We start from the raw sequence: 23779 nt of genomic DNA, 5'->3' as shown, positions 1-23779 counted from the left end.
GGGCCGCTTGTGGCTTCGACCAGAGCCGAGCCAAGGCGCTCGGGCCAGGCCCTCACATGGGGGCCGCTTGTGGCTTCGACCACAACCGAGCCAAGGCGCGCGGGCCGGGCCCTCACATGGGGGGCCGCTTGTGGCTTCGACCAGAGCCGAGCCAAGGCGCGCGGGCCGGGCCCTCACATGGGGGCCGCTTGTGGCTTCGACCAGAGCCGAGCCAAGGCGCGCGGGCCGGGCCCTCACATGAGGGCCGCTTGTGGTCTCGCAATTATATGATACAATGGTACTGCGGGGCTGGGTGTTTGTAAAATAATGAACATTTATTTTGAACGATTGTTGATAGAGCGTCTTCATTCTAATTCCCACGTCACCCAGTGTCCCAGGGTGTCACATTTGGCTATAGATGGAGAAGAAGCGCTGGGTAGGCACTGATTCTCCCACTACTAGGAAAACCCCCTTGTTTTCTCTCCCACGCCGGCTGCTGATTCCAGCAAATGTGCGACGGAATAAAACGCAAACAATTTCGAGGATGCAAGACTGCGGCTTAGGAGCTGGGCGGCCTTCCGAACTTTAGGTCAGCTATTGTAATTATAATTGTCGTAATTGTCGTAACAATTATGTGCTGGTTCGGGATAAACATGCTTTTCTAAGTGCAGCCGAACTGTACGCGGCGATGCCGTGACAACTGCCTCTTGTCCGCCGGTCTGCACACACGGCTGGGTGCGCGGACTACCGCGCGTGGGAGGGGGCCAATGCCGTGCACACCAGCAGCTCCTCGGATTTACCGCGCCATTAGTTCCGCTGACTGCTCAGTGCACATGGCTTCTACGGGACGGTAGTTTGAGTGTCCCAAGTGTGACGGCACTGCGTCTTCTGTGTGCCACGTGCCTCTACACGCGCTAGTGACATAACTCAACGGGAACAGTTGGGACGTCACCGCGTTTCGATGACGTCACCTCCGCTTCCTTGCGCTTCGCGTGCCAGGGTCTGTCATAAGAGCCCCGTGAAACCGTCATATAAATTAGGCGTTAGTTCACTGAAACAGCCATAATTGACGATGCTCTGAAGTTCGTTCGGGTAATTAAGCCCAAGAAGCTGACAGCCACAGGCTGAGCTTTGCTATCATCCGATTCCGTTATAAGATATGAAAAGTTTGGACTGTCTCCTGTCGCCGTGACGTCGTGTCTGGTTTCGACTTTTCTGTCCACGGGTGGTCTTCAGCGTAAATGTGTAGGGGAGCCTGGGGCTAGGTGCATCATCATCATGCATCACCTGCTATACCTTGGAAGCCGGCAGATAGCTCGCGGCCTCATGGCGCTCGTCACATATCCTCTGCTATCACCATTTCGTGGGGGTCGGGCGGAGGTAGGCACCGTTGTGGAGTGAAGTGTGCTTCTATGAGAGTCAAACGTTACTTTTGGGGCCTTCATCAAATCAGTTTTCTCCGATGAGAGCCACAGCCACATGTCATGTCAAGACAAACCTCAAGCCTGATCTGTTTTTTTGCCCGCGTGGTCGAAAACGGACGTGACGTTATGGCTCGCTGGAAGGCACGAGAACCCTTTGCCTTGAAGAGAGAATAGATGCACCAATCCGACCGGGACAAGAGCGACCCGTGATGCATCGCACTGCGCGTGATGCAACATGCCCAGCTTGTGACCCGATAACGTCAGAATGTCTTAGGTCGAGGGCATAGGCGGAGGGGGGGGGGGGGGGGGGGTGAGAACCACACGACCCTGGGCACGAAGACTCCTCTCAGCTGGCACATAGCCTTCTGTTTTTCGACGTTTGGCACCCCATAGAAACACTTGCCTGAGCCTTTGTTTGCCACAATAGAGGTGTGACCGCTTTGCCCTTCCACGTCTAACTGACAGGTCCGAAGGCGATGATCGCAAATGTCATTATAATAGCTGCGCCACGTCTGGTTCGGGAGACTGCATAATTTTCTTTATGTTCTACATTTTACAAACTGCATATAGGTCCGGTTGTTGTTCTTCACTCCTTTGCTGCCGTCTGCCGTCATCTTGCGGCAATAAGACGACGCCGTTAGGCTGTAGGTGCAGAGGCAATGCTGAGATGATAATAAGAATCTATGAATCAAAACTTTGTGTTCTTAGTGATTTGACCTACTGGAAATGGAAACCTGTAGGCACATGCTGTGGAGACAATCTGTCACTATGCACACATTTTTAACATGGGCAGGACGGGTGTTTTTAATGCGGGTCCGAGGCACAGATTAACACGTGCACACGTACAGCGAAGCCGGATATTCTGCAAATACTCGGAGAGAAAAACACAATAGTTTTGAAGAGCTTATAAGCGTTTGCCGGATAGCTTTTACCGGTGTGAGGATCGTGAGCCTTCCCAACCCCCCGAGCCGCTGCCATTCTTGTCGGTTTATTTACGTCACAATCCTCCCCCGTGGCAGACAAATCTTTACGTCGGTCTGCTGACGCTCCGACCCTTGTCGCCTGACCTCCCACAGCGTTTGCTCATGTCCCGACCCTCCCACTTCCCTGACAGCTCACCTTTCTGTCGGGTCTGCCCATCCTTGCAGCGGTGTAGCTCCGGCGGACCCGGCGGCCCTCCACGTTGGCGAGGGTCCAGAGGTGGCCCGACCCGTTCTTGGCCTTGGAGCCCTTACGAAAGTACGGGTTCATCGAGAGATTATGTCGTACGCTGTTCTTCCAGCGGTCATCGCACGACTTGTAGAAGCCAAATGCTCACTGAAACACAACACGCCTGCGTCACGGACCACGTTCGTTAGTTGTTACCCGATCGCAGACGACGTCTGTTGGTTGCTACACGGTCGCAGCCCACGTCTGTTGGTTGCTAGTCAAGCGCAGACCACGTCTGTTAGTTGCTACATGGTCGGAGCCCACACCCGTTAGCTGTGGTCCACGTCCGTTAGCTGTGACTGCACGTCGAGCTTTGAGTTTCTTCCTGAAAGCTTGTTTCGTCCCTCCCTCTTCAATGTAAGCCCTAAGCCACACAGAAGTTGCAAGAGCGCACTACCATGACAAGTCTGTCACCGTCTCGAAATTCGTGTGTTCTTTCCCTTTCCAGCGGACTTTATAAACCTCCGCCTCTAGCTGTGACCCTTGAATTTGCCGAACGGATGAAAGGATTGTTCGGAAAGTCCAGTTAGACTGGACTGGCTGTGACTGTGCTCAGTTCCTCAAAGGAAAAGTCACAGTCAGAATATGCAAGACCAGTAAGGTCATAAGCAAATCTGTGACCTTTCGCGGGCACAGTGCCGATTAAAGAATGCTATAAATGCTAAATGCTGTCGGCCTGCGTGGCCCGTCCTAATCACAGGAAGGGTCGGACGTGACAGGTACAACAGATTTATATTATGCACAGGGTCCTTTCGATTCAAGAACACAGCAATCATTAGTTTTGATTATTTCTCTTTTATTTATTGGCTTACTCAGGTCGCGTTATTATCAATATAAATTATATTGAACATGATATTCCGTTCAGGGTTTTGCACAATTTCTGCCATTCACTATCGCATTCTGTGCATTTACGCAAAATGAGCGCTGTAGTCGACACCCTCCCCCCCAAAAAAATCCCATCACGCTATCCGCTATTTTGTCTATCACTTTTACCTCCCCAGACTGGTTTCTAAGAGTGCATGAGAAATAACGGCAGGATTTGAGCAGCCTGATGTCATTGACACCGTAAACGGTATGTTGCACTTCAAAAACATCTTAAGGTGCAGACATGTTTCATGCAAAGAGTTCATGTTAATTTTGTTGTATTGCAAAACACATTTGACAATGGGGTGCAAAAGCCTCAGTAAATAAACTCCCCAGTCACCCAAGAGTCACCCCGCTTGTCCTTCTGTGTTTTCGGAGGACAGTCTAGCTGCCATAGTCCCTTTGTTGGAGCCATAATAAACGAATCGCACAGCAGCGTTTGATTTGCCTCGTTTCATACGCCGGTGCTCCAAATCAATGTGCTTGTGGGCAACTGATGGATAAAGCATCGTTCCCAGCGTCATTATCAACACTTCAGGGCATTGCACATTGTCTCGGTATGCGTGATCGGACTCGTTATGTTGGGCGTGAACTAATCACAGCGGACAGGAACAGCCGAGCACTGTTGTCACCAGCGATTGACCATTACAATGCACACATACAGTGTCTGTGTAGCCCGGCCGCGGTCATCATGAATAGGTCCTTGGCACGCGCTCAGCAGGTGATGGCAGGACTATCCGCCGCATTTGTTGATTAAAGTTGGCTTGAAGCCTAGTCACACACCATGGTTCAAAATCAACAGACAGGTGTGAAATCACCGTTAATCTGTCCTATACAAACATGCATATGTGTAGATGTATATCTGCAGCAATGTTCATTAGCTCTCATGCAGTGTGATTCATCCCAACAGCAGTAGGACGCCTGCCAAAGCTCTAGAAATGAAGCTTTACCAACCGCTTCGGGTAAAAATATTTGTATAATTCGTTGTCATTAGTGCTTTACGACACACTCAGCTGATGAGGTCATATGGCGTCACCTGCCTCTCAACCTAGGAGGAAGCGCCGGCACCACGCACGGGGAATCGAGCCTTGCACCTCAGGTTTCCAACGCGCTCAAAGGCACACAGGTGCGTTAACCACTTCAATATCGGCGCCCTACCTGTATATCATTTTATAGGTACCATGTTACATTCTTACCATATCTATACCTATATATATATATATATATATATATATATATATATATATATATATAACTGTAGGTACCGAACGCATGCAACGCAGCTAGAGAACTTCAAGCCGTTTTACGCTGCTCTCTGGCGGCTGGTTGCAGCGCTTCTTTCCAAACTGCCGCAGTCATGTTGTGTGCATCATATGTAGCACTGCATCTTCCCACGCACACATCGCACCTTTTCTCACTGGCAGCGGACGTTGTGCAGTCATCGGAACATCAGTCTAGCGTCGAGTTATATGCCGATGACATTATGGCGGGTCGCAGCGCCTGTCGGACCGTTGCACGCTCCGTTCCCCGTTACAGGTGTGACGCCCGGCGGCCGTCCTCGCCGGCCCCGCTGGTCAGCTCACCTCTGTCCCCCTCGCCAGCCAGCTGCTCCGCCACCGGGCGACAGGTTTATAGCGGGCTCGCGTGCGCCGGCGGGGTTTGGTGCCCGCCGTCTGTCGTTGATCGTGTGCACAGTGCAGTTGCCGCTCGCTCCGGGGCGCGGCTTTGTTTTGATTACAGGCTATCAAAACGGGGGCTAACTTTGCGCATGATCCGGCGGTGCCGTGAGTTACGGCTGAGAACGGACCGCGTGAGCCGGTCTCCGGCCACCTGTTCTGACCGGCTCCAGTGAGGAGGGCAGAGTCTAGCGGCGTGCCCCACGCACTGCGAGCCGGTACGTAACAGGCGCTTCATAACGGGTGTTTGCAGTGTACTGGGAGAATTTATGCTATTACTTTGAGCCCACCGACCCCCCCCCCCAAACACACACAAATGCACACATCCCGAGACGGGCGAAGGGCTGGACTCTCGGCAAGAAGTGGCGTGTTTCAGGTAAGTCATGTCTGACTTATTTCATGAGTCAAGTCACTTAGCGGAACTCCGGCTTTGCGAAGCTTCTTGGATGAGCGTCGATGCCGCTTCCATCGGGTGTATGTCGAATAAAAGCGTAAACACAATATACATACGTGCCATCCATCGAACGTGCTGCATTTGCGCCGTTCAGGAGTGTATGGGTTAAGTCGGAGCAGCTGCCCTTTTGTGGTACTCGGTGCCGTGCGTCGCACTCAATAGCCATTGACATATTCCCTCCCGACCAGTACCAGAATGCAATTTGTCCGGGCCGTAAATGACTAATTTCCCCGGCGCCACGCCGCAGGTTTTTGTTTGCCGCCGGCGCGCGCCGACCGGGCATAATTTGCTTCAATTTCCTGGGGGATGGCAGCCGACACAAAGACGAGTCGACAGTAATCACTCTGGCGATGATGGAGGCTCCGATTGCATTCAGAAGGCGGCCACCACGTGTTGACGGGACCGGTGCGTCGGTTCCGGCGGCACGCACCTCCCCACCCCGCCATCGGGCTGGGACGCGCTGAACAAGGATTGCCGTACACAGATGGCCAGCGGCAGCCTGTGCCGCCTCCAGCTCCGGGGTTACGCCCAAACCGATTGGTGTCATAGAGACAGATAGCAATGGCGTGCTCAGCCAGGGTCTTTGGCAGGCCCTGCACACACACACGTCCGGAGCTTCATTCGCCACCTGTGAGAAGCGCGCTCGTGACCTGCACATGATTTGGTATACGTACAGCACGATTCTGCACGTCGGTGGGTCGTCGACAGCTCCCCGTCCGCGTAGTGATGTGGGGACGGGACTGGATCTGGGCCTAGGGAGAGGCTATATCTCCCGGAGCCATTCTCGTGATAGAGCTAGGCTGCAGCGGTTCGTTTACAAGGTGACAGTCGGATAGAGCAATGTAAATACAGGGGTCGCTCGCAGGCTGTAAGACAGGAGAGGCGCCTGGCAGTGGCGGTATGCTTCAGCGGAGCTTCCTATGTGCGCTGTCGGGTTTTCCTGAACCCAATATTGCCTGCATTACCAATATGTTTCTGCCGAGTTCATACAGGATCGGATGCTGGCAGTGGGCCACTGCAGAAGACAGCGCAGCCCCCGAAGGCGTGGTGGACCCGCGAGCCTGTGCACCATCCAGCGCCGCCGCTGGAGCCCTCCGCAATGCAGTACCGCCTCTGTCGGCGATGGAGCGGCCCCAAGTCGGCAGATCGCCGGCGCCGTCCCGCTGCGGAGGAAGGCAACCGCCATTGATCGGCGGCCGCGGCGCCGTGTCTGGCCGTACCATCCGTGCCAGGCGTACGGAGAATCCCGGCATCGATTGCGAGCTCGCCCCCGGCGCGGCTGCCGCGGCGACGCCGCCGCACCGGGCGCTGCCTCCCCGGCCGGGCCGGGCCGCATTCACGCGGCGGGGCGCCACGCCGCTCGGCCGGCGCCGGGCCGCGCAGCTGACGCCGCCGGACGGCCTCAGTGCGCCGCTTTTGTCGCCGACGGCCGGTGACCGCCAGGCCGAATTGATTTTAACGCGCGACCGCATGGACGCGGCGCATCAATCAGCAGGGATTTTTACGAGCAGCCGAGCGGGGCGGTTTGGCGGCCTGGCTGGCGGACAGCACCGGTGTCGCCGTTAATGGCGCGCTGAATGGCCGCCGGCAGCAGCGGCGCCGGTGTGCCAGGTGGGGGGGGGGGGGGGGCGCTGGCGTGACGCCCGCACGTGCGCTGCGCACACCGGATACGCCTCGTCATTGTCAGCGCGCCCCGGGTCGTCATTGTCACAAACGTGGACACAGAGGCATAGATCGCGACCATGGCAAATATCCCATTACGCCCGGCTATTTGGGCATTAGCGAGGGACGTTAACTTGTTTGAGCGTCGTGCAGATTGACAGTGTTGAGAGAAATGTTTTGCTTTGTTTAGGTGTTTTTAACTTAGCTTTTCCAGTCATACATCACGGTGAAATATCACGGGATACGAAATCCAATACACTCCATCGCAGCGCCGGGAAGCATTTGCAGGTGAATTATTTGATAGAGGCTCCTTCGTAGAAAGCTATGACATCTCTCGCATTAATGGCTCATGACGGAAACACGAACCCACATGAAGAATTCTGGAATGAGCTTAGAAAGATGGGTAGCATTAACAGCAAGCGATGTAAAGGACATCTACAATTATGCACGCATTAACATAGTCGTGACCAGAACACGCGGGCGCGTCATAGCTGGTGCTGAAATTGCCATACTGTCTGTTCTGGCTTTGCAAAAACAAACCTACCATATAACAGGATAATGAGTTTGTAGCAAACAGCAGTTGACTTTCATTTGTCGGTCACAGTGGGCGTGCAAACTCCAAACTGACAAGCCGAAAAACCAAAAACCCAAGGCCTCACCTGCTTATCAGGTTAAGACCCTTACTGCTTACATCACAAATAACAGGGTTTGGTGTTCCAACAAAATCAAGTTCGTTTAAGAAGGCAAGGTTTTCAGCTCGAAAGCTAGTTTTAAGTCACAAGGAAAGCAGAGAAAACGTAACATTCCCAATTGTATACACATCACTCTTGCTCAAGCATGATCAACAGTAAGGTCCACAATATTTCTAAACACCACATGACTATAGGGAGAGCAGCGTCAGGGACTCTTAAAAATGTCTTCAGGGCACCATCTTGACCTAGGACGACTTAAGTTCCATGTGAATCATGAATTTTGGTCTAGAGCCTATAAGCATGCCCTAGCACAAGGTCGGAATAACTTATTCTAACCTTTTGATGATACATGCAACCTGTTTGGACCCGCCGCCAGCTCAGCTTGATAGCACGTTAAGGAAACCAAAAACGCGAGTGAGATCAGCAAATTCGTTATTTAGGATAACGGTAATGACGTCAGTTTGACAGGGTCCGACATGACGTAGCAAATTAACGGCTTACAGAACATTGCCATGGCGCTCTGTAAGAATACCATATTTTTCAGAACGGCGGTGTAACTCGCTGGGAAATTCAGGCTAAACATCTTATGTGTGGCCAAAGTGCGTCTAGACATCCCTAGGCCAGTGTCTTAGGTCAGCGTAATCATCGATTTTCCCTCGAGACTACACCAACAATATTTTGTCGGAGAGAAGCAGGGATGTGCGAGGCTGGATATAACAAAACAGCTCGTATTATTACCGTTCCCACAGTGCCGGCGGTAACGGGGAGACAACCGCTTAAATCCACAACGCACAACCGTGATTGAGCCACGTGCGTGCACGTCCGAGCGCACCGCTGTCTCGCCGCGTGCGGTCGCGCTGCCGGCACGTGCCGTCCCACGTCCAGTGTCACCGTTCTCACGACGGTGTCACGCCACGAACGCCTCCCGCAGCCGGGGCGCGGACCCCCGCCGGCCGGCGCACGCCGGCGTAATCGCGCCGCTTTCAGCCGCGGCGACGGCTGGGTTTAATCACGCGTCGACGGACGTGTGAGCGCCGGCGGCCGCCGCGCGCGAGTGACCGGTAATTTAGGGACCTCGCGTGCCCGGCGGCCGGCCGGGCGGCGCGGGAGCGCGGCGACTCGGCGAGAGGCCTGTGAGTGACAGCCGGCAGCGGTCCGGGCGCACGCACAACGACTCACTCGGCTGGTCCGAGGACGAGCACGCGCTGAGCGCCGGCGGAGCGCCTGCCATGCATCGGCCGCACAAACAGAGGGCGGCCGGTGCCTGGCGCCCACTGCGGGTCCCGCTCCTGCAGAGAGGGTCAGGCTGACGGCGCCAGGCACGCACTTCCACGAGACTGACACGGCCATTAAAGTTTCAGCCGCCGGCAGCGACCATCCAGCAAACGTATCCCAGGGCTGTCCGCCTCATTTGTCAAGAAAGGATTGAGTGCAGGAGTTTTGGATGAAAATACGCTTTAATGGGAGCATAGCGGAAGGTTTGATTCACCCATGGACAGTAGCTGTGCATGGAGTTCCATAACCATTTCGGGGAGAAAATTTTCAAATCAGCACGCAAGCTCCGGCATCAATTAAGGGTTAACGTAGGACATAAAGGCAGATTTATGCGATAATCAAAATATATGGAGTCCTAATGAGCCATTTAGAAATGTTGCACGACCATGCTACGGCCACCCACACTAACCCTCAAGCTGTGGGGGCCAATTCCAGGCTTAAAGGAGTGTGAGAGGCATGGGGATAATGGGCCATTTCTACGCATGCCGACTAATTCCCCATAATAGGCGCAAGCAAACGTTTTCAGATGCTTTAATTTGAAAAGACTTTCCATGACGACGCGAACGGTCCTTTCTGTGGACACATGGTGGCCTCTTGTATTTAATAGCGATCCAGCAAACGTATAGCCTTGAATCTCCATTGATTATCGTAAGGAAATGACGAGGCAACTTTGCGAAGTGCCATGCAGTTAGGAACACGACCATAATAACTTGAATTGATCACAGAGAGTCAGTATTGTTGCCGACCTGCACCACCTGGCACGTGTACCAAAGGGCTCATGCGCTGGGCATTGTGGAAACAGGCATCATAAATGCGCTCACTCCTTTTACCAAGGCCAATTACACTGCATGGTTTGACATGAAGTGCCAGCAGACTTTGAAGCATAAAATTTAAATAACCAAACGTGTTGGGCATCCTTTTGAAAAACAAATGCTCATTCTCATAATTGAGCTCAAAGGTTTTGGAAACATGACCCAAAATGCACACACCAATCCTAATCACACCCACGTCACTCTGTCCCCTTGCTGAGCTGAGGACCACACTCGTTTGGGGAACTTCGCTCAATCAGGCAAGGGCAGATACAGAGGGGGGGGGGGGAGGGCACGAGGGTCATGCCACACTCCCTTGGCCCCGAAGAAGCCCATGGGCTCCAAAGGGGTCCATGGCCGACCGGGCAGGTACAGATTTTTAAACAAACCAAAAAAAAAACGCAACGAAATTGGGCATCTTTGGATTTCCAAGCAACAAAGAGCAGCTGCAAGCAAAAGTGAGGGCCCACGAAAAGACAAACAAAATTAATGATTAAGAAAGTTGTTAATGGATAATTTTAAGCCTTGTTGCGCTGTCCAGGGGCTCTATGCTGCTTCCGGGTGAACTGTATGCCCATTTGCAGGATCATTCCGATCATTAAGGAGCCTTCCACATTGCCCTTTATTTCTTTGCATTTGCTTGGAGGGCCCTGCACTGTTACTGCGCCCTTCCTGCTGGCGTGTGGGGGCGCTGTTGTCAATCGGGGGCCTTCCACAGTTTTTTTTCTCCATTTGCCAGAAAGGCTCTGTGAGCTATAGCCGGACCTCCATATGTCAACCTGCTGAGGTATTCCCGGTTGCTCATGGGGGCCATTTACGTTGTTCTAGGTTAACCTACTAACACACTCGCGATATGCTCATAGACCCCTCCATTGGCCCCCCATAGACCCCTATCATTGGTCTAGGGCACTTCCAATTCCCTTATACTTGCGTAGGGTCCTAACCTCTTGTCGGGGCCCCACTTGTTAACCTGGTGAATGGAGGGCCCTGCGCTCTTGTCGGGGTTCCCATCTGATAGCTAACTCGGGCACACTCGATCATTCCGGGGTACTTCTCATTTTAAGGGATGATCCTATGTTCTTGGCGGGCCCCATATACATTAAGCTGCGCGGGCCGATGACGGACACAAAGAGGGGGGGGGGGGAGACACGGGACCATGCCCACATGGACTATACCGAGGGGACCTAAAGGATCCGAAGGTGCCCATAACCGGCCGAAGGGACGCAGTGTTCTAACAAAACAATGACACAACAAATTTGGATGTCTTTGGACCACGAACGACCAAGACGGTTGTTAGCAAAAGTCAACAGATCGTAAGCAGAAAATGCTAAGTCTTCGCTGATTGAGAAAGTGCTGCAAACGTAAAATTTTTCGGCTCACTATGCTGTTAAGAGGCATTACGCTGTTGCCCGAGCCCTACATGTCCACTTGCTGGGCCAATGTGGTTGCTAAGGGGCTTTCCACGTTGCCCTTAATCTCTTTGAATTTTCTCGCAGGGCCGAAATCGGAGGGCCTTGTGCTGTTGCTGGGGCTCACATAAGGTCGGACACTGAGACACTAGTTACTCGGGCTCTCTTCTTTGACGGAGGGCTCTTTCCCTTTGACCTCATTTGCAGAGGACTTTTCCCTCCCATTGAGCATCTTCCTGTTAATCTGCTCGGCCATTCTTGATCGCACGGGGGTATTATGCACAGCCCTTGCACTGTGCATGTGCATGCAAAGTGATGGTCCCTTGTTTGTTCTCTTTAATTTTGATTCATCAACTTTAAAACAGTTCGCAGTGCTCGTTCTTGGGCTTTAAGTGCATGTGTTTAAATATTCGTGGCAAATACAATTGAAGCTTCAACGTTCGTTTCTTTGAGTAATAATCTTGTCTCGAAAAAATGGTCCTGGCTCAAGAGGATTTGGAGAATGGGATGTGTTCATGGGATTCAACGCGTTTCGGGTATTGTAAACAATAGCGTTATATTGGAAGGGTTCGATCGAGTGCTGGCACTCTGGTAAATCTCTTTTTAATTGCATAGAGTTGCGGGTGTTTTTATTAGAGTTGCGGGTGTTTTTATTAGAGTTGCGGGTGTTTTTATTAGAGTTGCGGGTGTTTTTATTGGAGATATTTGTCCTGTCCCAGGCGGTTTGTGCGTATTCGAATGATATAGGCATTAAGGCATGTTGGCGAAATAGCAGGGCATCTATATCCCAGTCCCTGTTTTTTTTTTCTCTCCGAGAACTGATGCTAATACAATTCTGTTTCTATTCGCATAATGTTCCTGGCAAAAACACTTAGCAACGTACGCAATTTAAAGGTGTAATAAACATGACACAATGCTAAGACTAAGTTTCAAATGATTTAGTAACCATACTTTTCACAAACATGAGGATTCATTCACCACCTTGACAGGGGAACACCAAAAAGAATAGGTCTTCGGCAGTCCAGCCAGGCATGCCCCAGCTCCCGCTAACCACGGACGGAGCGCGGTACTTGCCGGCGCGGCACTGCCGACGGAGACTGCAGCCACTCACAGACGTCCAACACCGCCGGGGTTCGGCGGGCGTCGCTTCATCACACCCGTCACCGGACGCGCGCCCGGCGCCGCCGGCGGACGCTGGTCCCCTTCCCCGGTCCCCCGCCTGGCAGGACCTCACGTGAAGGGGAGGTGGGACGGGAGAGGGCGTGGGAGCCAAACGCTGGACCCACCTGCGGCGTGTGGTACAAACTGGCGGCCGGCTGATTTAAATATGTAATTACGCGGTGTGTTTTAAACCGGCGGCGGCGGGCTGGCCTGACCCGCGCCCTGTGACCATGCCGGCTGGCAGGCACTGTCACGCATCGGGCAGAGTGCATGCGTCCAATCAAATTAAAACTGGTGAGCCACGCACGCCTCTGCACGGGGTGCCCGTCTGAAAGCTGACTCCACTCACGGGGCAGATGGACGGGACTGGATGGGCTCTGCCGTGGGGCAGATGGACGGGACTGGACGGGCTCTGATGTGGGGCAGATGGACGGGACAGGGCGGGCTCTGACCTCTGACGTGGGGCATATGGACGGGACAGGGCGGGCTCTGACGTGAGGCAGATGGACGGAACAGGGCGGGCTCTGACGTGGGGCAGATGGACGGGGCAGGGCTGGCTCTGACGTGGGGCAAATGGACGGGACTGGACGGGCTCTGACGTGGGGCAGATGGACGGGACTGGACGGGCTCTGACGTGGGGCAGGTGGACGGGACAGGGCGGGCTCTGACGTGGGCAGCTGGACGGGACTGACGGGCTCTGACGCGGGGCAGATGGACGGGACAGGGCGGGCTCTGACGCGGGGCAGATGGACGGGACTGGACAGGCTCTGACGTGAGGCAGATGGGCGGGACAGGGCGGGCTCTGACGTGGGCAGCTGGACGGGACTGGACAGGCTCTGACGTGAGGCAGATGGGCGGGACAGGGCGGGCTCTGACGTGGGCAGCTGGACGGGACTGGACAGGCTCTGACGTGAGGCAGATGGGCGGGACAGGGCGGGCTCTGACGTGGGCAGCTGGACGGGACTGGACAGGCTCTGACGTGAGGCAGATGGGCGGGACAGGGCGGGCTCTGACGTGGTCAGCTGGACGGGACTGGACAGGCTCTGACGTGGGCAGCTGGACGGGACTGGACAGGCTCTGACGTGAGGCAGATGGGCGGGACAGGGCGGGCTCTTACGTGGGCAGCTGGACGGGACTGGACAGGCTCTGACGTGAGGCAGATGGGCGGGACAGGGCGGGCTCTGACGTGGGCAGCGGACGGGACTGGACCGCTCTGACGTGAGGCAGATGGACGGACAGGGCGGGCTCTGACGTGGGCAGCTAGACGGGACTGGACAGGCTGACGTGAGGCGAGGGGCGGGACAGGGCGGCTCTGACGTGGGCCAGCTGGAACGGGACGGACAGGCTCTGACGTGAGGCGATGGCGGGACAGGGCGGGCTCTGACGTGGGCAGCTGACGGGACTGGACAGGCTTGGACGTGAGGCAGATGGGCGGGGGAGAAGGGCGGCAGGGAGGGCTTGGGAGTTCTGGGCAGCGGGAATGGAGTACGTGAGCGAGTGGTGGCGAGGCGGATTTTGACGTGGGAAGATGGACGGGATGGAGGCTCTGACGTGGGAGGGCGGGACGGGCGGGCTCTGACGTGGGCAGCTGGACGGGACTGGACGGGCTCTGACGTGAGGCAGATGGACGGGACAGGGCGGGCTCTGACGTGGGCAGCTGGACGGGACTGGACAGGCTCTGACGTGAGGCAGATGGCGGGACAGGGCGGGCTCTGACGTGGGCAGCTGGGACGGGACTGGACAGGCTCTGACGTGAGGCAGATGGACGGACGGGAGGCTCGACGTGGGCAGCTGGACGGATGGAAGGCTCTGACGTGAGGCAGCTGGGGACAGGGCGGCTCTGACGTGGCAGCTGGACGGACTGACGCTTGACGGCAGATGGGCGGGACAGGGAAGGCGGGCTCTGACGTGGGCAGCTGGACGGGACTGGACAGGCTCTGACGTGAGGCAGATGGGCGGGACAGGGCGGGGCTCTGACGTGGGCAGCTGGACGGGACTGGACAGGCTCTGACGTGAGGCAGATGGACGGGACAGGGCGGGCTCTGACGTGGGCAGATGGACGGGACTGGACAGGCTCTGACGTGAGGCAGATGGGCGGGACAGGGCGGGCTCTGACGTCGGGCTGATGGCTTGATTCGGCCGATAGACCAAACACATGACAAAGCCTCCGTTAGGATCTGTATCCGAAGCCACCGTCAGTCAACTACTTCCTACCTACCCCGCGGTCGTCATACAAGAATATCCGGCATCATGTAGCACATGTGGTTCGGTGGTGAGAAATTAAAGCATGGCTTATTTTAATGTTAAATGGGGCAATGGGTTTGCCCACGAATTATTGGAAACAAAAGAAGGAAAGCATTGGATTGAGTTGGGACGCGTACTGAACCCCATACTTTTAACTATTTGTTGATTTATTTATTATGTTTCCGAGCATAAAGAGCATTTGCAACGTGAACAGCCATGGTCTCTGCATTCATGCTGCGTTTATGTAGTTGTCAGCCACATTGTCTGAAGTGATATTAAACCATACTTGGTCGGTAAAATAGGTTTTCCATGACCGAGGTCTTTGTCGCATTTTCTCTCCGAGACCGTAGGCTGAAGTAGAAGTTAGACTTAATCATGACCGAGGTCCTCGAAAATTTGTCTCGTCTAAGGATGGTGTGATTTGCACCACATGTCGCTTGATGGCATGAATAATGAAAATCGTTATCCAAGATAATATGCACTTGGTGCTAACTGAATGTTGTTAATACGACTGATTTTGTTCACTTAAATTTAGTATGTTCCGAGTGCCTCATTTTTAAAGATTTGTGGAAAGATCACCCATTGTGAAATAAAAATTCCTGGTGTGGAGGTCCGAAAGCGTTGATAAATTAACATAATGTTCGATCTCAGAGAGCCAAAATCCGTGCACTGCACGTCAGCGCTTGTGTTTAAAACGCAATATAACGTATGGTATTTATACTAGTACACACATTACATATGAGGGATGTATGCACAGTGAAATGATATATGCTGTAGATTGCAGGACAAACGTAATGACACTGGTAAAATGAACTCCAGCTAAATTTGAATAGGCCGCATACGCGCAATGTCCCGCGGCGAAATACCAACAACTCGAGCGGGTCGCATCAAATGCCCATTTTTTTACACTTTGGATTCCAGTAGACACTGCACCGACACTTTGAATGACATTTTTACACTGGCAGGTATTATTTTCGTCAACTGTGATGCAGCCAGTAGTAAGGAATACTAGTACACGCGTGGTCGCGACAACTTTGTGCAAAAGGTGCCCAGCACACGAGCCATCCTGTTTTTTGTTGTTGGGGGGGGGGGGGGGGGAGGGGTTGGTTGGTTGCCCTCAAATACTGCATGCAAGTGGTGTGGTAGTCAGAGCGTGCGGCAGTGTTAAATTCCGAGATCTCTCATCGCAATGATGTGTGCCGTGAGATTGAGCTTAATATCCACTACAGTAAACAAATTCACTGCCTCCGGTTTTTTTCCTAATGGTGGTACATTAGCAGCCTTGGTGGCTTAGCAGGTAAATAACCAGATATTGATTATTGTTATTACCTTTGCCAGCAAAGCAACATCCAGATAATCATTTCAGCTGCATATTCGAGCGAAAAACAGATAAGCATTGTCACGTGGGTTATCGATATATTTTGCAGCACCATCGTAAATTGCATCCATAAAATACAGATTCCAAACTTAAGGATCAGTCGTTGACTCCCATGAAACAGCATTATGACACAAGCGGCCTCTGTCGCGCGTACTAAAACCTGGACAACTTTGTGGCGGCGCATAGAACGACACGCTTAGCCACACGTCCAGCTCCGCGATCCCAGCAGACACCAGCTCTGCCGCGGCCGTCCAGCTGCGTGGTAATCGGCGTCACTGATTGTCAAGGCGTGCGTTCAGTGGCTGACGGCTGCTGCTGCACGCTGAACACTCCCGCCCTCAGCATTCCCCGGAGGGAGGGGTCTGCGGCGGCGGCACGCGCCTGACTGACGCACCGACAGTTAAGCGCGACAGGGGACAGAGGCCCGCCGGGCCAAACTCCTCCTGCCAATCATCGTCCAGGGCCGCACAAAAACTGTTTTGAAAGTTTGACTTGATCACCGATGCAGGGGACTAACCGCAAACGGTCCCCACGGCTGCTGTAAGAGCAGCCACGCGGCAGTATTTGGAAAGTGGGCAATCTAGCGGGGGCGGACCGCCCGACCCCCCCCCCCCCCCTGCAGCGATCACGACGGCGGCACGAGGCAGTTGGTGTACCCGGCGGCGACTCGCCATGACCGAGCGCTGGGCTCATTATGAAAGATCAAACCTGGGGGCGTGGGAACACGTTTTACGAGACGATGGGGCTTAGCTTGTTGGCTTTTTGGCGCGTGCATACGATGCATATTGTTAGGATTATTAACTATGTTGCGCTCTTTAATTAGTTAAAACTTAGAGACCCGTTCATGATAATTGCTATATTAACTGATCGAAGACCACGCCAGAAATCGCACATAGTCATGGAAATCAGACGGCAGATTATCACCACCTCTCACTTCAATCGCTAACGATTTTTTTGCAATTCATGCACTAAACAGCATTGAACATCAGTCAGAAAGTATGAGAAGCGGCTGAATTGTTAATGAAAAGATATCTGAAGAAATAGGAAAACCTAGTGCTCTGCTTAATGGACGTTCATTTGTGCAGACATTGATAAGCTTTCGGGACTCAGCGATCACTCGGCAGCCTTGTGTTCCTAGCGCTCAATTAACCGAGAACTGTATTAATTAACCCCACTTTCTGCTATGATATTCATGCCAACCAGATCGCCATAGCCCCACATAATAGTCGACGTACTTTATAAACACATCTTGACGGTGATAAAGAATGTCCGGAAAACATGTGACTGCATCACTACGCTGTCTCGATTTCACGTCGCAGAAGCTGGACCCGGCGGAATCTGACACCCCAAAAAAAAAACGTATGCTCCATCATCATGCCTCTGTTTGCTGTATGAAAGTGCACGTTGAATTCAACTTATCATTTCGAAAACTATGTTTTGAGTGTTTTCTACAATTTTCATTCAGGAGACTTTCCGTGAAATTTAACATCTCAAAACGATACAAAACGCTCGTTGATTTTGTACCGTATCGAGATGAGTTTCAGATAACAAGAATATATCGGAAGAGAAGGCCATTAAAATCGTGCAGTCATCAAAAGAGGGTATGATTCCTTGCTAGATTGGTAAACGTCAAATAAACTTGGCAAAAGAGCTTCTGTGACGCACTGGAAGGTGCGTTACGCAGTCATCCGGTGACCAGCGTAAAGTGCGTCAAACGCCATTCATCTGTGTGGCCTACTGGCTTACTGACTTACGTCAGTATTTACCGTACCAGGGAACTACGCTATTTGACGTCCAAATTTCAGGCCACTTCCACGCCCAAATCTTGAAATTATCGTGAGAACGTTGATTAATCGCACCCGTGTGTGGGGACCGAGGCTGAATGGGGGCGCTTTTTGTACGTCCTCTTGTATCTTTACGACAGGAGGCCTTCTCAGCCATAAATATTGAATTAAAGCGCTTCACCACGTCGTTGTCGCCACTCTAGCCTTCTAACAAAGGCAGCGACAGGTGAGCTTTTACTGTGCAAATGCCGTGTTTAACATGGTATGTCTTTTTATATTTTTGCCACACAGTATTCACAGGTGGTTTGCATTATTACAAAATGCTTCAAATGTTAATATAAACATATATACTCAGCCATCAAAAATGGTCTACCTTCCGCATGGGCAGGATCATCTATGACGTCACGTAATTTGAGAAGTGTATTACATGTGCGTGTACCTCATTGTGGGCACTAACGCAAAAACCGGCAGCATATTCACTTTGACGTAATAAAGAACTCTGGAAGCGATATCAAACAACGGCTTATAGTCATGTTTTCAAGCTATTGGCTTCGTGTTTCTCACCGCTAGAATTCGTCTCAGTGGTTTTCTGTGACCCCCTGTTACGGGCAATCGTCTCAGGAACTTGTAAAGCCCTCTCAGGTATAGACAGCCGTCGTCACTGCGACTTACGTGATCCACCTGTAGATGCCCGACACTGTCAGCTCTCCCTCCTCAAGCAGGGCTTGCTCGATCAGCTCAGTGTAGGTAAATGGAGGCTTGCTCGTCGAGCTGGCGTAATAACCTGAAATAGCGATTAAATTGTTAGCTGACATCAGCTTCATCAGTGAACCGTAGCAGGAATAATCCCGGTTGTGTGCATCTGCTTCGCTCCAAAATATAAACACAATATGGAGGTGAAACGTAATTGCGATTCCTTGCAAACGGTTGATGCTTCCAGAATGCACAATTATCTTAGCAAATAAGGGAGTGATAGTGAAGTAAGCTACTTCCACAATACTCAGATAGTTGAGCGAGTGAAGGGATATGATGAGTATGTCGAGTGAATTTTATAACGACGAGGACCAAGAGAATGGCATCGCTTAGCTGGCACGAGCGGAAAGAACAGTTTGCTCTCTGTTGTTTCCTGTCTTTGAGTTCGTATTATTGAGACAAGTTCGCGAGACTTTTCGCCATGTTGTCCCAGCTGTCTTGTCCCGTTCAGTTGATTGGTTACATATCACGTCACATGAAATAGACGTCTCAGCAGTGGTTTCTAGCCAGGAGGGCGGGAAACAAATTATCAGATGCACTGGAAACGTACCTCTTTGGTCGTGAATTTAAGGGAAGGGCACCAAGTCTCGTTTGACAACTATCCTGAACCCAGCTGTATCTGGCCGCTCAAACTGATCGGATGGAAAATATTTGCAACACTGTTGGCGCGTTGTTCACGCATATCGGCAAAATAATTACACAAATTATGCTACGGGATCCATGTCTCAAATGATTTCTTATCGTGCTTTTGTTATTCCTACGGGGCTTGATGGTATGTCTGTCGAGCAACGCAAATGTGAATAAACACAAATATGCTGCCGTTTACTTTTCAGAACGTAAAGAAGGTCCGATGTTACCGCATGCTACATGAAGCCATGACCCTTTGGATAAGTTTGAACATGCAATCTCAAGTGTATCAAACAAGTGGATCAAAAAATGCCTAATGGCATTGTTTCCGTGTTTTCGACACCAGAACTGGCATCACCTTGGCCTTCAGCAAACCAGGCGTTTCTTTCTTAACGTGCCATTTTGAACCATTATTCTTATCCGCTAGCTAGGTCCCATTTTACGTCAATCTTTCGTTAACCTGGCACGACCTTAACCTTGCTGCGCGTCTGGAAAACCAGATGTAAGGGTTTCGACTCCCCGCGGTGCCCACCCTTGGTGCCGGAGTGAGAGGCAAGGGACGCCACATAGCTTCAGCAGCTGGAATTGTCGTGAGGCCCCAATGGCGACAGCTACGTACGGGAGATGTGCGCGCGCGCCGCTCTTACCCTGTCGCTCTCTGTTCTGCGCGATCTTGAACGGATCCTCGACCACCGTCTGCAGATTTGCGGCATCCCAGTGGCTTTGGGGAGGGTACGCCGCCGATTGTGGCTGCTGCTGCTGCTGGTGGTGGTGCTCCTGCTGTTGTTGTTGTTGTTGTTGTTGCTGTTGTTGTTGCTGCTGCTGCTGCTGGTGCTGTTGATGCTGCTGATGCTGCTGCTGATGGTGGTGGTGATTCTGCGTCTGCTGGACGGTCTGCTGCTGTTGCTGTGGAGTGAGTTGTTGCTGCCGGCAGTCTGCCGCCGCCGGCTCCAGCAGGTGGTCCAGACGGTAGTCGAGCAGCCAGAGCAGGCTAGCCACGTCGCAGTCGGCCCGGCTGGTCGGTGACGCCCGCAGCCGCGGCTCCTCGCACCGCGGCGCCAGCAGGCCGACCTCCTCGCACCGCGGCGCCAGCAGGCCGGCCTCTGCTTCCGCACAGCGCGGTCGCAAGCCGCCACACGCCTCCTCTGCAGCGACGGCACGCAGCCGCTGCTCACCGAAAAGCTCAGGCGAGAGTGACGCCTCGTGCGCCGGGTCGGGACTGGGCTGACCGGTTGGTGGCGTCCAGGCCTGGTAGGGCCCGCTCCACTCGGCGTCCGGTGCCGCATGCAGCCGGCCATCCGGTGCCGTCCCGTACGCTGACGACACGTACACCGTCTGCTTGGTGTCGAGGTCGCACAGCTGGCTGGCCATGTCCGGACCGTGCGCGCCCATGTGCATGTCGCCGGCGGCCGAAGCTGGCGCGACACTGGCTCTCGGCCCGACGCTGCGCTCGTCGGTCGCCGGGGGCGGGGAGATCGCCAGCGCTCGTCGGCAGCGACGAACGACAGGCCGGCGCGTCGCCCCCGGCACCGCCCCTCCCGGGAGCGGCGGGCGAATCTGCGGCGGCCGTCCCTCCCCGCCACACCGCTGCTGGGGAACGGCGGCGGCCGCACGGTCGGCGGCGGGTACCGCCGAGACACCAGACAGCAGCAGCACGCAGCACGCTGCAGCTTGATACACGCAGGCGTTGAAAGTCTGACAGCGGTCTGATCACGTCGACACCATCGTGCGTGGCAGTGTGTACCGTAATGAAAACAAGACGTACTCCCATAATCCAACCCAGATTTAGTTTACTGAAAGCGTGAAGTTGTGATTCTTGCCAAGTGGCTAAATGTACCGACTTTTATCACGGTAATAGCAATTCAAGCCTATTCTAAAGTGGGCTACATGCACAGACTTTTAACACGGTTATAGTACTTCGAGCCGATCATGATATGCAAGTGACTGTTGGTAGGAACGACATGCAACACCAATCTTTTGTTCGAGTAGAGCAAGAAAGCACAACAGGTTCGGTGCTACATGTATCACGCGTCATATGTAATAGCTTTAGAAACGTCCTCGTCACATACATACGCACGCAAGCACACCCACGCACACACACACACACACACACACACACACACACACACACACACCACACACACACACACACACACACACACACACATATATATATATATATATATATATATATATATATATATATATATATATATCAAGGCATATCTAGTCCTCATCAGTCTTCTTCTCAGTCCTTCCGAGCTTTCGTATTGAAGATTTAGTTTCGTTGGGTCATTATAGGTGGGGGCACGATCATCATAGGTGATATTGCCCAGAGTCGAGATACATATTGTAATTATGATGTGTATAATCACTTACTTTTCGTGAAACGTTTCAGAAAGACATATTTCCATTATTAGGTAAAGCAGGCCTCGAAACCATCTGTCAGTTTTAAACAAGTTGATACTGCTGACCAGGGTTCCACAATGGTGTCATTTTTCTTTCGAAGCATTTCTCATGTCAATTTCTCCTCCAGTCCCGAAGAGATCGCCCCAGCGTTGTCAGTAGTGTTTATAACTGGAAGAAAGTCATCATCATAGTCTGAGGACATCGCATCAAATGTGAAAAGACAAACGGAAAAAGCCATAAGAAATCAAATCTAACTGGGTCTAAAAAAGTATAATGTCAAAAGCCAAAAGATAAAGATAGCACACAAGAAATCACATGGGCAAAAATTTGGCAGTAAAAACGTCAAACAGGCAAGAGTTAGGATGGAATAAGAGCAAAATTCATAAATGCAAACAGGCAATAAGCCAAAAGAAATAAAATTCAAGGAGGTATAAGTGAACATGCCACAGATCAGACACATTAAGTCAATTAAGCAACAAATCAAATGGGATGATGATCCGATCAACGCAAGTCGAAAGACAAATTCAAATAGAAAAAAGAAGCCAAAAGAATGCAAGTGCAGAAGATATAAGGCTAATGCAAAGAGTCTGCAAAATCGGGCGGCTTCAAAATCAAGCAGGTCCTGAGATCCTGTTGTAAATGACCGCCCGGGGTCGCTTCCGGACAAAATCCGAAGGCGAGAGGCGAGAATATGTTTTTGCCGCTCCCGCTGTGGAGGGCCCTTTTATCCAAGCTGACAGTTTTGTATTTACACATGTGCTATCAAAATTCAGATCGAGGAGGCCTCATTGCTGAAACTCATAGTCCTCAGCCGAATTCAGGATGCTCTTTGCTACATCAAGAGGCCACTTTACGAGTTAGTGATGTTCTGCTCTAGAATAGAAGTTCCGTTCTATGTTAGGGTGGGATCGAGAGGGCCTTGACTCGAGAGACCTTCTTCGTGAATCAAAAGACCCCTTTTCGGCTTAGGAGGCACTGTCTTTAAGTCAGAAAGCCCTTGTTCTGGATCAGAATGCTTCTTTAGGTATCAAGGAAAGCTCTTGCTCCAGAAGGCCCCTGTGCCGGAGTCAGGTTGCTGCCTGTGGTGGGATGAACAAAGATTGAACAAAAACCAGCTAGGTAACAGATCTGCGGCCCCTAACCCATACTGGAGCTTCTGATCGCTCCACGTCGGGTAAAACATGTAGCCAGGAAAGATCCTGCACCCGATATATCTTGGTAACATCACAGAGTGATGTCCCTTTGGTGAAATTTTGAATCGATGTTTAAAATTTTGTCCTTCTCATTGTTCAATGCGAGCATGACATGAAAACAAATTGTAGCGCATTCTTATGACAACTTCCATGGCTTATAGCCACAACAGTCGATACACATCTGCAAAGAATACATAAGCACTGCAGAACATTCTTTCACTATGGCACGTCCTTAAATAAGATTATTAATATGTAAAACTAGCTCTGTCTTTATTCGCGGTAACACCTTGGTAGACGGTGGCATCAGTTGTTTTTGACATAAGTTGCGGCGAGCGTGTGGTCGTGCGCCCACGCGCTCACACTATTTATGTGAGGCAGAAGGGGCAGAGCTTAAGTTTACTAATGTTACCACGGCGGATTTTGGGAAAACACTAGTCCAGTTAACATGACGGCTTTTAGAAGACTGGCACAGTTCACATGGCGGCTTTCGAGAGAAGACTGGCCCGGCGCGCAGAGCCGGACGCGGTCGGTAGCGGGATTGTTTTGCTGCAGTGTGGTTGCATGGCATTAAATAAGATTTGTTGGTGTGTGTTAGCATGGCTATATACAAGGTGCTGACGCTGCAGGCGGCAGCCCTCTCGGCCCGGCCGGCTGACCAAACGTCAACGGATGACATCACAAGCGCGTACCGATTGACACCTTGGGGCAAGCTGTGTAGCGTATCAATGTAACGCGTTAAAAAGTTATAGCTCCTGTTCATGGTGATAAGACAACATG

The 23779-nt window shown here is 52.3% G+C and overlaps 1 protein-coding gene across 1 annotated transcript in view; it reads right to left on the bottom strand.

Moving 5' to 3' along the window:
- Positions 1–20200, bottom strand: part of LOC119092111 (uncharacterized) — a 29485-nt gene extending 9285 nt beyond the window's left edge. Inside the window, exons 1-2 of the mRNA XM_037215084.1 lie at positions 20048–20200; positions 18693–18804 (exon numbers count right to left, since the gene is read on the bottom strand). The gene's annotated coding sequence lies outside the window, so the exon portion shown is untranslated. The remainder of the gene's footprint in view (positions 1–18692; positions 18805–20047) is intronic.
- Positions 20201–23779: the final 3579 nt, after the last annotated feature.

Source organism: Pollicipes pollicipes, unplaced genomic scaffold, assembly GCF_011947565.3.
Source record: "Pollicipes pollicipes isolate AB1234 unplaced genomic scaffold, Ppol_2.1 Scaffold_3447;HRSCAF=4054_pilon_pilon_pilon, whole genome shotgun sequence".
Lineage (NCBI taxonomy): Eukaryota > Metazoa > Arthropoda > Thecostraca > Pollicipedomorpha > Pollicipedidae > Pollicipes > Pollicipes pollicipes.
This window is presented reverse-complemented; position numbering and strand designations above follow the sequence as displayed.